The sequence below is a fragment of the Pinus tabuliformis genome, chromosome 6, assembly GCF_031772625.1.
Source record: "Pinus tabuliformis cultivar Carrire ecotype Pingquan chromosome 6, CPIR1, whole genome shotgun sequence".
Lineage (NCBI taxonomy): Eukaryota > Viridiplantae > Streptophyta > Pinopsida > Pinales > Pinaceae > Pinus > Pinus tabuliformis.
This window is the reverse complement of record NC_142292.1, coordinates 1,647,522,180-1,647,536,456: the sequence shown is the minus strand read 5'-3', so window position 1 is coordinate 1,647,536,456 and position 14,277 is coordinate 1,647,522,180.

The following is a 14,277-nucleotide window of genomic DNA, read 5'->3' as shown; positions in this document are numbered from 1 at the left end:
AATCAAGGGCAAAAATCTTATTAAGTAAACCCAAAAATGACATAAAGAATGGAAAAACAAATAGCTATGGTTTTGCTACAGTAACATGATTTCCAAATAAGCTCCTATCCTACCTCTATCAACTAATTTCCCTATGGAATTTTCCCCTTACCATCACCCTAGCTACATTGTAATCATATCTGTGCATCCCTTTCATCCCTATGGCCCAAAATATCCCAAACCCTACCCCATCAAAACCATACCCCAAACACTCCCAAATCCCTGACAAATTTCTCCTTTAAACCCCTATTCCCCTGTTCATCATTCCCCTCCTAACACTCCCCTGTTTTATTGTCCCCTTGGTGACAGATTTTCAGAGCATTCATCGGTTTCATTGGATTCAGAGGGCAACATTAAACTCAGGGTACAAGCAGCAGTGGTGGCATCAGAAAATTCATCAGATTATGAGGGGGATACACACAGTGACACATATTCAGGAGAGAGGACCCATAGGAGACATCACCAGAGTGGCAGACATCTCAGAGATGAGCCCAACACCCTCACAGAGCTACTGGCATGGCTACTTGCCATGTCTTGTTTCCAGCACTTGGCATGTTATGAATTTTGCCAAAGGGTGGCAAATGTCAAGGTCCATCATGAGTTGGTTTCCTTTTTGCACTTCATCTACAGGGAGGCCAATCTGTCCTGGCTGGGGTCACTTTCACCTTGACATATATTAGTGGCAATAGGGATATCTAACGTTGGGGAGCAGTGGCATAAGAAAAAGAAGGTGGAGAGGCATCACTATGAGCCTTACATCAAGAATAGCTGCTTGAGCCAGCTCACTAGGGTTTTTCCATTCAAATTTTTGAGGGATGAGTATGCCCCGCTCATGAGATTGATCATGAAGTATTTCATTTACGAGGGGAGGATTTCTCGCCTTTATGCCTATCACATCTGCTTGGTCATGCACTTCACCAGGGTGAAGATGATGAGCCTCCCATTTTTCATCTGCAACAACATTGAGAAGATGAAAAACTTCATGCAGTGCAAGACCCCATGACAGCAGCTAAAAAGTGTTTATCATTTTTCTCTCATCCGGATTTTAGTGGACCATCAGTTGGGATTACAGGGTATTGCTTGGGAAGAATTCATCTCCCGTTATTTCTTCAGCGCTCCACCGGTGATATCAGAGGCAGAACATGAGGTGGGAGGTCCTTCACATCAGTCTGAGCATGAGCTGGGAGGTCCTTCACATCATTTTGAGCCTGAGACGGGAAGTCCTTCACACTAGTTCGAGCACCATGAGACTGCCACCATGCCAGTTTTCATCACATATCAGAGAAGCTATCCGAAAGGCACCAGACCGTTGTTTGCAGCAGCAAAGTGTTATCTCCACCCGCGGTGGAAGGGGCCTCACTTTCGCCATCAGCATCACAAGAGCAAGGTAAGGGAAAGGATTTAGTGCAGGATGAAGAGCCATGAGGTGAGCAAGAGACTAAGTTTTTTCTCCTCCAGGATGATGAGGCAGATGCAGAACCCACCAATGAGGAGCTTATAGAGATCATCAAGGAGCATCAGAGATTGAAGACTTGACCATTGATTTAGAAAGGGCCAAGTGGAACATGAACTACCTGGAGTGGAGAAACAAACAGCTTGAGGACCAACAAAAGATCATGGAGCTATAGAACATTTGTGAGCAATGCCAACTTGCTCAAGGAAGAAGGGTTTCGGTCACCTCTTTGGAGCAAGAAATCAATGAAGACGAGGAGTCCAACCTTGAGAGGCTCAAAATGCATTTGGAGAGGCTGTTGGAAAAAGCAAACAGGGAGAAAGACATGCTGAGGCGCATGACTTATCACTACCAGGCCCACAACATGAGTTCCAAGGAAAGAATCAAGAGCCTAAAGGCAAAATTAAGCAAACCGAGAAAAGAGGCAAAAGATGCAAAGGAGGCAAAGAAGCAAGATTGGCTTCGAATCTTGGCTGAGGCTTACTTGGCATAGGAAAGCACCTCATAGGGAACCTCCAGCCCAAATTCCAAAAAATTTGGGCGAATTGTGGTCACAGGCAAAATTTTTGGGCACAAAACAAGAAATTCCTCCCTGTGTGTTGCACCATTGGCGCGACGCTAAAATTATAGCACTCTGATCGAGGAAACACTTGCATATTTGGATTCAACATCGAAAAATATGTCTACTGGTGTCCGAGCAAGAAATTTTGACAAGTTTTGGGTCTCCTAAACGTCAAAAAACACCCAAAAATGGCCTCTCTGCCACTTTTTGGACACACAGAAAGCTGTCTTGGGAGAATGAATATTTGGAGGGGAAAATGAGCACCAAATTGAGAAATTCCAGTGGGGTTAGAAAGTAGACAGGAAAGGATTTCCAACAAGCCCACTTGGGCACATTTTGGACTCCGAAAAGTGCCCCAAAACAGGCTCTAAAGTGGTGCGACACACAGAGAATTTGGTGCGACGCACAGGGAAAAAAATTGCCAATTTGCTCCCGTTTCACGAAATTTCGGGTCGCGACTTCTCCAAGTGGGCCCGATCATCTACACTTCATTTCTTTTGGCACCAAAGGCAGCTTTTAAATGGTTTTCTCTCCAGGTGGGCATCTATCCAAGTGGCAAAAGAATGCAAAGGGTCACCCTAGCCAGATGTCATGCTTGAGAGCGCTGCACTTGTAGCTGATGGTTGGCTCTCCATCTCCTTTACAAAATGATTTGAGTAACTTCCCAACCCCTGGGCGTTCCATCTCTTCTCTACACTTTCTATATATTGTATGCAAGCTATTTGCAAAGGGTTGGCTGGCTTGTAACTTCTGGGAGACTGTGGGAAAGAAACTCTGTTTCTGCACAGTGTATTTTTGGCAGAGGATTAATGAAAGGTAGCGACTATGTTTCATGAGATTCTTGTGGTCGTGAGTGTAGCAAATGTGTTCTTATGTTCCATATGTATCTTGTTATGTTTCATATTTCATTTCATGCTTCATTTCAGTGAAATTTTCTAAGTGAGATTTGGTAGAATTCAATTTATATTTCTCTGCCTGTGGGAAAATTTCATGTGCAGTGTCATTGTTGTGTTGAAAAGGATCCATGCGACCATGCCCTTTTCACTCTCTTCAGCAATATTTCCATTTCGCGTTACCTTAAGCCAAAATTGCTGCGCTTCCCACCTACCTTGCCTCACGGAATAATCTATGCCTTCATTCTCAATTCTCTATTCTTAGCTAAGCGCCAGTCCCATATACATCCCAGAAGCTCAGTCACTTTCAAAAATATTTTCCAAAATCCTCTTTCACTTACTAGCCTAAGGTAAACATCGCATTGTAATTCATCTCAGACCATTTTTCCTATCCATTCGCTGAGTGTGACTCGAAGAGAGCCCTCTCCTGCTCTGGCAGGGCTAGCTATCAGACTGAGCATGGTTTGTGGTTACCCTAATTTTTGCCTTCCTTCAGCCTAAGGCAGATTTAGGTGATAATAGAATTATCAAAACAAAACAAAATGCCATTCAGCAGAACTTGACAAAGAGAAACTTAATTTAGGGTGGTCGTACATTTCAGCTTAATGTCAGACAAATCTATAAGGAAAGAGAAGGACAACGTCAATATCAAATTAGAGAGCCACACCGTCTACATGTTCACAACTTGAAGACATTCATGAGGTACAATCCATATTCCCATGTGGTTAATTATGTGCTTCTTGTTGATCCAACTAAAGTTCCCAACAAAGAAGCATTTGATAAGTCATAATGTTTTGAATACAATACCATTTTGTAGAAGCTCAAAGACAATTGATGGAGGAATATCCCAATAACCCACATTTTGAAACAATGAAATGTATCATTTATGCTGTTTATCATATACAGAAGCAAAGTTAGTGGCATGGGATCATAATTAAGATAATGAATATAGGATGTCTATGAATTTCATCCAAAGGGTTAGATTTAATCATAGTGAATTTGAAGAAAAATATGGTGGGGATAGGATAAATGTTACTGTAGATTTCTGAAAGGAACGTTGTATGGAAATAGGCTATCAAATTGAAGAGAAAATAAATTCAAAAGACGGCAAAGGTAGAAAATTTAGTGATTTATTCAGAGGTGTTGACAACATTTTCTAGTTGGCATTTAGGGCTAGAGAGATATGGGAGTTGATTAATGATATTTTTAGCATGTGGGAGAACATTGGCATTAAAATCCAAAAGGTCAAAAAGTCTAAGCTATTGATATGTAGCAACAATAAGTCAGGTCCTGAAATGAAGCAGCTTCCAGAAGATATGACTATCACACCTTGGAAAGCATTGCAAGGAGTGAAGGATGAAAAACATGTCAAAGCAATATTATCTCGTGTGAGGTCAGGGGAATTATCATTGGAGGAAATGTTTAAGGAATTTCAAAATTAAGTTTGTTGAATTACTTTTATTTATTTATATATTATAATTTTCTTTTAAATATAACATATTGTTCTTGGTAGTATTTGTTGTACATATCATTATATGAATTTTTTTTACTTTATCTATGAAGTCACAAATTTTACATGAAAATTCAAGAACAAGTGGTTAAATTGTTGAATGATGATAGTTTGGATGATGTTGTATGCAACTATCCAGATTCAAGTTCTACATCAACTTTAAAAAAAAAATTATCTTGCATTTAAAAAGGTATGTTGATTTATACATTCATTTTTATTCATCTATATACTATTTTTAATTTATAACTTACACATGTATTTGTTTATTTTATAAAAGATGAAGAAGGATGGAAATGGAGCACTAGATAGTTTTAGAAACTTTATTGAAAAAATAAAGATCGAAATACTGAAAAAGCAACGTCTTAAGAATGTTGAACTTGATCCAACTCTTACTCATTTCATTTGGAATGGGCTAGACACTATTCAATATCAAGTAATACAAGATGACTGTGAAGACATTGCTAAACTCATACCTAAAAGGGATTATGCCCTAGTTATTGGAGATATTCCCCATGGTTTCAATATTCGAAACATTGACTATGATAATGATCCTTATACTTATCAATCTCTTAGTAAAGTGGTTCTGGGATTTCTAGAAGTCACATCATCACCATTATGGAGATTTGTGACATTTCATTCAGACACACAATTGGCAATGTTATTGTCAAGCTTGAAGGGGAAAAAAAATTCAAGGATGCAACTTACATGGTAAGAGTTTAAAATGTATATTTGATTAATGTGAAAAGATTCATTTATGTACAAGTTAATTGAAATTTTACTATTTCATGTTACAGGAAAAATTCAAATCTTCTTAATCGTGAAGATCAACCATTTATAAATGATTGTGAGTTCATCCATATTGATAGGTTGGCAAAAGATGATAGCTATATGTCTATGATTTTTAATCGGGTAGATGGAAAGAGTCATAGCCAAATACTGACTTATGATGCTGTTGTGAGAAAACTAACATATGAAGACAAAGAAGAAAAAGGAGAGATAGCTAACATTTATAAAAAAACACAGTTATTGATTAACTATCTTATAGGCATATGTTCAAATGAAGGAGATTGGATTTTGGATTTAATTTCTGGCTCAGGTAAGTTTTATTATATTGAATTTCAATATGTTATTTATTAATTTATATGTCATTGTACTAATTTAATTCATCATTTCTTCTGTTCTTGATAAATAGGTACAACACTAGCATGTTTCCTTCAAAAATGAAGAAATTGCATTGCCATTGAAAAAGATCCAATACAGTGCAATTTTATTCAGCAAAGAATTAATGCTCTTCAATTTCTTCCAGATGCAATGCAAGAGATTTGGTTGAAGAAAGGGGACTTTAGTGAATCACATGTGGCAAAAAAGGCAAAGGAACCCCAACCACCATAACATGAAATGATTGGAAAGGCATACATTGGGATATTCGTAGACATAAAAGATCCATTAGAGGAGGAAAATGAGCAAAATGAAGTAGAAAACATTATGGAAGAAGACAATGATGAAACTATAGAGGACGAAGAGTTTGGATTACGTAACAATGTTGATTAAATTTAAGTTATGCTTAGAAACCAAGCTTATTTTTTGTAACTATTAATTAGGTATACTTGTAATGTTTTGACTTTGACATTTTATGAGAAGAATAAGCACTCAATTCAGGTTGTTGTGCGTTCAATATTTTATTATGTGATTTTCGCATTAATTTTTATGTTAATCGTTATTTTTTGATAAAAACAATGATTATTATTATTTTTTTGACATAAAATTCATAAAAAAATATTATTTAACCATTTTTAGTTAAAATTTTCTTATAAAAATTGTGATTTTGACATGTCATCTCTAGCAAAAAATTATAAAAAATTATCAAAACATGTAGTTTTTTAGTTATATTTATGTTAAAAATGGTTATTTTTATTTCAATTGTTAAAAATTATTATTTTTTAGACACAATTATTTCATGTGGATTGAAATATTAATTAAAGATGTATAAATATGTTGAATATCGAAAATTCAAAATATCGACCTTCTTCTTTAAATATGCAAAACAATAAAAACCTCACTACAAAAAAAAAGAAAGAATAAAAACAAGAAAATATGAAGAAAAAGACCACTTCAAAAATTATTAAATTTAGAAAATAATTATTTACATTTCATACATTAAAAAATTTAAAGTAAAAAAAGGTCTTTTAAAAAAAGTGTCTGACGCAAAATTACCACTTTTTTAAATCAACATGAAAATCACTACCATTCTAAAATGTAATGTACATGAAAAAAATTAAAGTGTCAAAAACTATACTCTAAAAAAACGTGTGTTCTGCATCACCCCTTTTCAAAATCGAGTCACGTTTTTGCTATGTCTACAAAACGGGTAACAGTATCAGTTCTCGTTTCAAAGTTTACATTGTTTTTATTAGTGATGAAAAAAAATAAAAAGAATATATGACTAAATTAGTTGTTTATAATGATCATTAATGAAAGTAAATTAAATGAATATAAACTACCAGAAAAAAAATAAATGACTATTCCAAATTATAAAATTGTGATTACAAATATCGATTAATTTTTTCATATATATGACTATTAGTAGCTAATTTACAATATCTTATAACACAACCAAAATTTAGTCATACTTCTTTGGTCATTAATTGCTTTTAAACGATGACTAAAATTTGCATATATATGACTATTAGTATCTAATTTACAGTATCTTATAACATCACCAACATTTTGGTCATTAATTGGTTTTCTTAGGTTATTATTTAGTAATATATTTTGTTGTATATTTGGTCAATAATTGTGGCAATCAATGAATAAATCAATGACTATATCAATAGCTAAATCAATGACTACATTAATTACCAAATCAATGACTAAATTAATGACTAAATTAATGACCAAATCAATGACTAAATTAATGACCACATATACTACTAGACAACATGATTGAGACAACCAATTAATGGCTAAGCTAAAAAAGACTAAATTTGGTCGCGTTATAAGATACTGTAAATTACCTACTATTGGTAACCGAGTCAAAAATGGTCATTTATATGAAAATTTTAGTGATTAACTAATTAGCCATTTTGTACTAGTGATAAAACATGCTCTAAGTTCTTAATCATAATTATTTTCTTGACATAAGTTCTTCCTTAGTAAATGGAAATATTATTAAATTTTTATTAAATTGTGAGAATATTATACCTTATTTTTAATACCAAGAATAAGTTACTTAACAAATGGTAACACATTATGGCTCTAAACCATTTCATTCATTCTCTAAGCAACCATTCACAAATTTTATAGGTGGAATTACCGAGATTGTTCACTATATCTAGTAATTTTATAGTTGACCTTCATAGTGAGGCTATTTCAATAAAGTAAGATGGTCGAATATCTATATCTCACTCATTAATTTATGACTTAGTTTTCCAACTGTACATTACTAGGGTTTAACATTCATATGCCACCAACACTTCAGAGGTGATTTGGTAAAGTTGGGTTGATATGTTATTGTTAAATAAATACAGGCATTAAGTGAATGCAGGAAGGTTGAACTAATAATAAGGAAATCATTAAACATGTTTGTCAATCCATTGTGATATATTGAGAAATCACTGAACAAATATCAGCAGGAAAAGAAAGAGAATCATGTAACTCAAATTTATTCACAAAGGGTTTTGAAGGGCTTGAATCCTATTGAATTCTCTTGTTTCATCCTTCCTCCAGTGAGCTCTTCCAACCAAAGGAAGTTTCACATCAGAAAACAATAAACCTAAACAAGAAATATGTTCATTAAAACTTATATGTGAGATAAACAGGAAGCCACTAGCAATTGTTTGTTCCCCTGCCATTCACTTAAAGTTGTTTGTTCCCATTAATGATTAAATTTATTCCAATAGAGTTGATCATCCTCTTATGTCACATAGAGATGACTCATTAAAAGCACCTAATCTCAAAATATTAACAAACACAAGCACCCAACCACACAAACTTACCAAAAAAGCACCAGTAGATGGGAAGACATTGAAACAATGTAATATCATATATCACCTATTTGTTTCAAATTACAATTTTTTATAGCACCACTAGAAAGATATCATAATGTAGGATATATTGAATATAGGTTGAGAACATTGTTTGTAAAATTTTTACATGAAAAAATATTTGTCCGATGTATCCTTGATCGTTCATGCCCCACAATGTTTGAACCTTTGTTGTAAACATACATTGTTTGAAATGATTATTGTAGCTGATCCTCAAGTGATATCACTAAGCCCATGAGGATTAATGAAACAATTGAGAGATTAAAAGGATGAATGATTAATGAGTTAAATCAAAATGATCCCAATTCTTTAGTCTCGATCCCTTCCTCCTGTGAACACAACAACATGTTATTATTCTAATAAAGATTATTAAATATCACTGCAATGTAAAACATATCAATGGACATGAAATATCATCCATCTATGCCTCTATAAGACAAAGAATATTCACTAATCTTGGAATCTTAACCACCCATTTAATAAAAAATAAGAATTCTCCAACCCCAATTCCAATATACACCACACTTATCTGTGTAGTAAGAGAATTAATATATAGTAGCATAACCACATTAGTCAATGTGGTTGATATGGGCCAAAGGCACGATTTTCCATAATTTATATGCTAGTCAAATTTTATAAATGAGATCCATTAACATAATTTAATATTATTTATTAATATTAATACTAATTATATTTAAAAAGTTAATTTCATTAATGATATTATTTTTATTAATTAAATATTATTAATATTAAAGTAATATAAAACCTAAAACCTAATTTTAATTATATAAGTGGTTAAACATAACTCATATTCTTTATCCTCCATTAATCAGATAAGTAACATCGGGTTCCAACGTCGAGATATTGTGGCCAACACAAAATATATCCGACAACCACTGAATCTTAAGAAATATCTGAACCTAATTCCTAATTATCGGCTAGAATGTTTGATTGGAAAAACTAAGGCATACAATGTAGGCTTAGGGTTTTGTTAAATTCTTTATCATGTAACTTGGCTCACAAGATATTCTATTAAATTGGCATGACATAATTTTAATTTTAATATCCAATATAATTTTCTTGAAATCACATTGTTATTTTATTCCCTTTACTCTTTATTCTTAATCAAGTCCTACGTTAAAAATACGGGGGAAACAGAAAATTTACCAACTTCAGATTCAAAAATATTAATTACCGTTTAGGATAATCCTAAAGTACATCATTCATCTGATGTAACACCTCTGAGTAAGCACATAAATAATTGAATTACTTTGTTGAGTTACTTGGATCATGTAAAAAGGTCTAATTTTATTAACTAAAAATAAAAATAAATAGTCAACCATAAAGTTGTGAGGAAGTAATGAGAGAGTAAGTTTCATATTCCAGAGAAATTGAAGATAGTTATAGGCAGAGGAAATTACCTTCCCAAACTCCTCTCCCTAGGGATAAATTATCTCAGATTGAAAAGGAAACCAAGAGGGGAAAGGATATTACTTGAGGCAACCTTGAGGAGTGACACTATAAGACTAAAACTTATGGCATAATGTTTCAAAGGGAGGTAATGCTACTATGATATAAGTTTATACCATTGATTGGCCAATGGTACTCTATCTGAAGCTTAAGTGCTCAGATTCAAGGCCCTAGACTATGGTTTGTTGGGACTAGGTGGCCTTGGGTGACCTTGTGAGGGTTCTTGACCTAAAATTGCTTTGGAGTACGAAGTTTTCTTGGGGGGAGTTCCAGTAGAAGTACTAATTCTCGTATGTTGGGGGGATAATTCTACTCCATGTGGTTTTGTGGAATGTAGGAGAAGGAAACATATAAGCTTTGAGTAAATCTGTTTTATGTTTGTTATTGTTTCAAGAAATGAAAAGTTATTCTTTTTTCCTTCAAAGGATTGAATCTGTGCTTATATTTCTCAAAGATTAGAACTATTATTATGTTGTTAAAGAATGAAATAGGGTTTATGCTAAGAAGCATGATTGTATGACTATGATTACATTACGAAGTACAAGTTTTGGGTTGAAGTAGTAAAGTATGACACAAAAGGTCAAAACTACTAACAACAAGAGGTTAAAAAAGGGACATTATCCTCTAGGGAATTTCGAGTTATTTCTTGGGCCAAGCCAAGGCTATCAAAAATATAGGAATAGTTCCTCATTCCTACTTATAATTTAATTAGAATTAAAAAGAAAATGAAAACAAATTTTAAGCAGTGTGACAACAACTACTAATTGTGCAAGTCAAGCAACAATCATACTCCAAATAAGAGAATAAATTTATTCCTATAAACCCTTGTAATATTTCTAAACTAATATTATGAGTTATAAAGATATACAAGAATATAAATAAGTCGAGAATCTATTGATTCTAGTGAAAGAATATTTTTATCAGTTACAAAAAAAAATATGAATAAACATTCTAAAACCACATTCCATGGGAAAACAATAATTAATGAAATAAATGTAAAATATAATCGGAAAAGCTACATGAAAAGTTTAAACACCAACCACTAATTACAAGCAGCAAGCATACAGAACCACAAAATTATCCCAAATAAGATTCTTCAAGGAATAAGTAATGATTTCATTAATACACACACACACACACACACACACACACATATATAATATATGTATGTATATATATATAAACCTTGTTCCATTCAAAATGGGTTTATACCAGTACAATTATCCAATGCTAGAAATATAAATTCTCTATCACCTATGGTGAAAATTCAACACCTATACAACAAATTTACAACTACAGTAATGCCAAAATCATGATAGGAGTATCAATTGTAGGCCATTTATATTGGAATAAAAATAAAACCACATGAGATTTCCACAACCCTATCTAACTATGACAAGGAGTCGATTATTCTAGTCCATTAATAGAGGTGAAATTTCATTAGCAGACTCTCAGATATTAGAAGCAATTTAAAATCTTAGTAGAGTGATCCTAGATAAGTGAAATCCTTATGACACTTGGAGGAAAATAAGGGTGATGATGTCAGAATCGAACCTAGTTATGAGACCATTGACCCTCGAATTAATTATGGAAAAAACATAATGCTGAGTCTCACCTGTAATCACGTAGAGACAAGAAAATCACAGAAGAGAATTAGGGTAAGTAATTTTGAAATACATTCAGATAATTGAAAAAGAAATCGAGAATCAAACCTAACCTGAGTAGAGTACTGAAGGTGCTTCACTAGAGACTCATGTCCATGAGAATAGATATAAGACGTAATATATGACAAAAATCATAAGGAAATAAAATCAAAATAACTAGGAACAAAAATATCTCTTCATGTTTGCAAAACACATAACCAAACTAGGCTTGCAACCTCTCAAGGAAAGGAGGTCCTTGCAAAAACCCTAGCAACACAGATGAATGCAACTAAGTGTCTGATAGTTGAAAACACGTTGTAGACATAAAAATAAATAAAAATTAATATACCTTTATGCTTAATAAATTAACCCAAGACAAACAAGAATGTTGAACAAGTTACCTATGTCATCGAACTATTGGTTCTCGAGTAGAAGAGGAAAGTGTTGTAGAGGTGGAACACTTCTCTAAAATATGTTAACTATGGTGACAAAGCCAACAACCCACAATGGAAGAGGGAAAAATCTCCTACTTGCAGACTTGAATGAAAATGAAAATACATTAATCAATATAGGAGGTAAGTGGCTATCTAACTTTAGAGGCACAAAATATCCATCAAAGGAAACTAATAAATGAATAGGAACCCTTACCTACAACAACAATCAATTAAGGGAAAAGCAAAAACCACCCATCATAAAACAATCTAGTTAACAATAGGAAATCATTTAATGTGTGTAGTAGAGTTGCATAGCTCTGCTAGGGTAAGAGATGAGTAAAATGAGCTTAAACTAAGCACTATGGAGGAGGGTTAGCTACTTCAACTAAGACAAATTATTTCCCACCATCAATTGTGATCCCGATTTGGATATAATATGGGTCGTATGATACATCATACCTTTGGATGGGAGACATCTCCATGTGGGAGAAATCTTGATGCATGACAAGTCAATTTCTATAGTTATGGTATAAGTAATCTAAATGTTGGAAGGGTTTCAAAACATTTGTGATATTGCAATATACATTTCACTATGACTTTAAATACTCCAATATGAACACCATAATACATCGTCATATGGATTGAAATCAACAATATAACCTACATAAAGTTATTTCCTTCCACATGTGACAAGGTAAATTTAGATTTATATGAATAGATGGCAATATGAACAATCATACATAGAGAGGTAAAGGAAGGGTTGATAAATTGATTGTGTGTTAAGGGGGAATAATAACCTTTAACTTAAAAATAAATAAAATGATTGACTTATGACATGAATCCATGATGCCAAATAATTAAAAAATAAATTAGGATGTTCCTAGGGATATGTTACATTTGACTTTGATGAAAAAATGTATAAATTATATGACAGTAACTATTTGTTCAACAAAACAGCTCGAGAGAGATCACTGATTTCAGACAATATCAAAGCTTCAATGCCACTGGCTTCTGGAATTAATTAAATTAATATCCTTGTAAATATCCACACTAGCTATTGTAAGACTTTATTTTACCACGTTGTGTGCCCATAAGTTTCAACAATAAGACCAACTTAACACGGTCTACACAATTGTGTTGTCTATCAGAAGAAAAATTGAATAGAATTCATCTCTTTAAGAGTACTATACTAAGAGTTGGAGAGGAAATATGAAAATACATCTGGGAATTGACATGACATATAATTATTTTACGATTGGAAAATGCCAAATTTCTCCTCTTCTTTAAGATATTTTTTTTTTTTGATAAATTATGATCTCTGCCATGTTTCATTAATTATTTTTTAATAAATTAAAGATAGGAGAAGACCAAAGTAGCTAAAAATCCATTCACATACTTTCTATACTATTTGTTGGATCGTATATTAGATGAATAATATTCCCAAATTATCAAATCTTGGCCATTCATAATTTAAAATTTTAAAATTCCTCAAGCCTAATTCCAATATAGATCACACCTTTCATGTAATTATATGTCAACTTCATATTAAATATTAAAAGAATTACACTCCTTTCTTATATTAAACATACTAAACACTCACAAAAATTATTTTCCCCCTTTCTATTGTATATTAAAAAAATTGACAATTTTTTTAATATTACATATATACATCCACCCATCTCCTTGATAGAACTATGATGAGAACAACCATCATCCAATAAACCAAGAGTGGTTCACCAAACTTGGTGCAAACCTAAACCTCGTATATAGTGTCACACATATCGAAACATATGACTAACCGTACCTTGAATGCTTGTTCTTCAATTATCATTGGAGCCAAGCCTAGAATTTGACGTCCTGTAGGATGTGTTTTACATCACAAGACATATTTGGTAGTTGCTCAAAATTCTTCCACGTCAAATTTGACGTGTCATATGGATCAGCCAATTGTCAAAATGGTGTTCAATTTCATATTGAAGGCATCAAAATCTATGGTAGGGTACGTACTTTCCAATTTCCAACATCTACTTTTGTGAATTTTATCTAGCAATTAATAAGCTTGTGGGTTCACTTGTAGTCATTACAATCTTTGCAATAAATTTTTGCGTGTTTGGCCCCTCAGGTAAGGATGTCGACATTCAACCAACTTGGATTAAGTGCTGCAATATCAATATCATATCTCATCATATGAGTGACTAATATATTTTGCAAATGTGACTCGTAGATAATA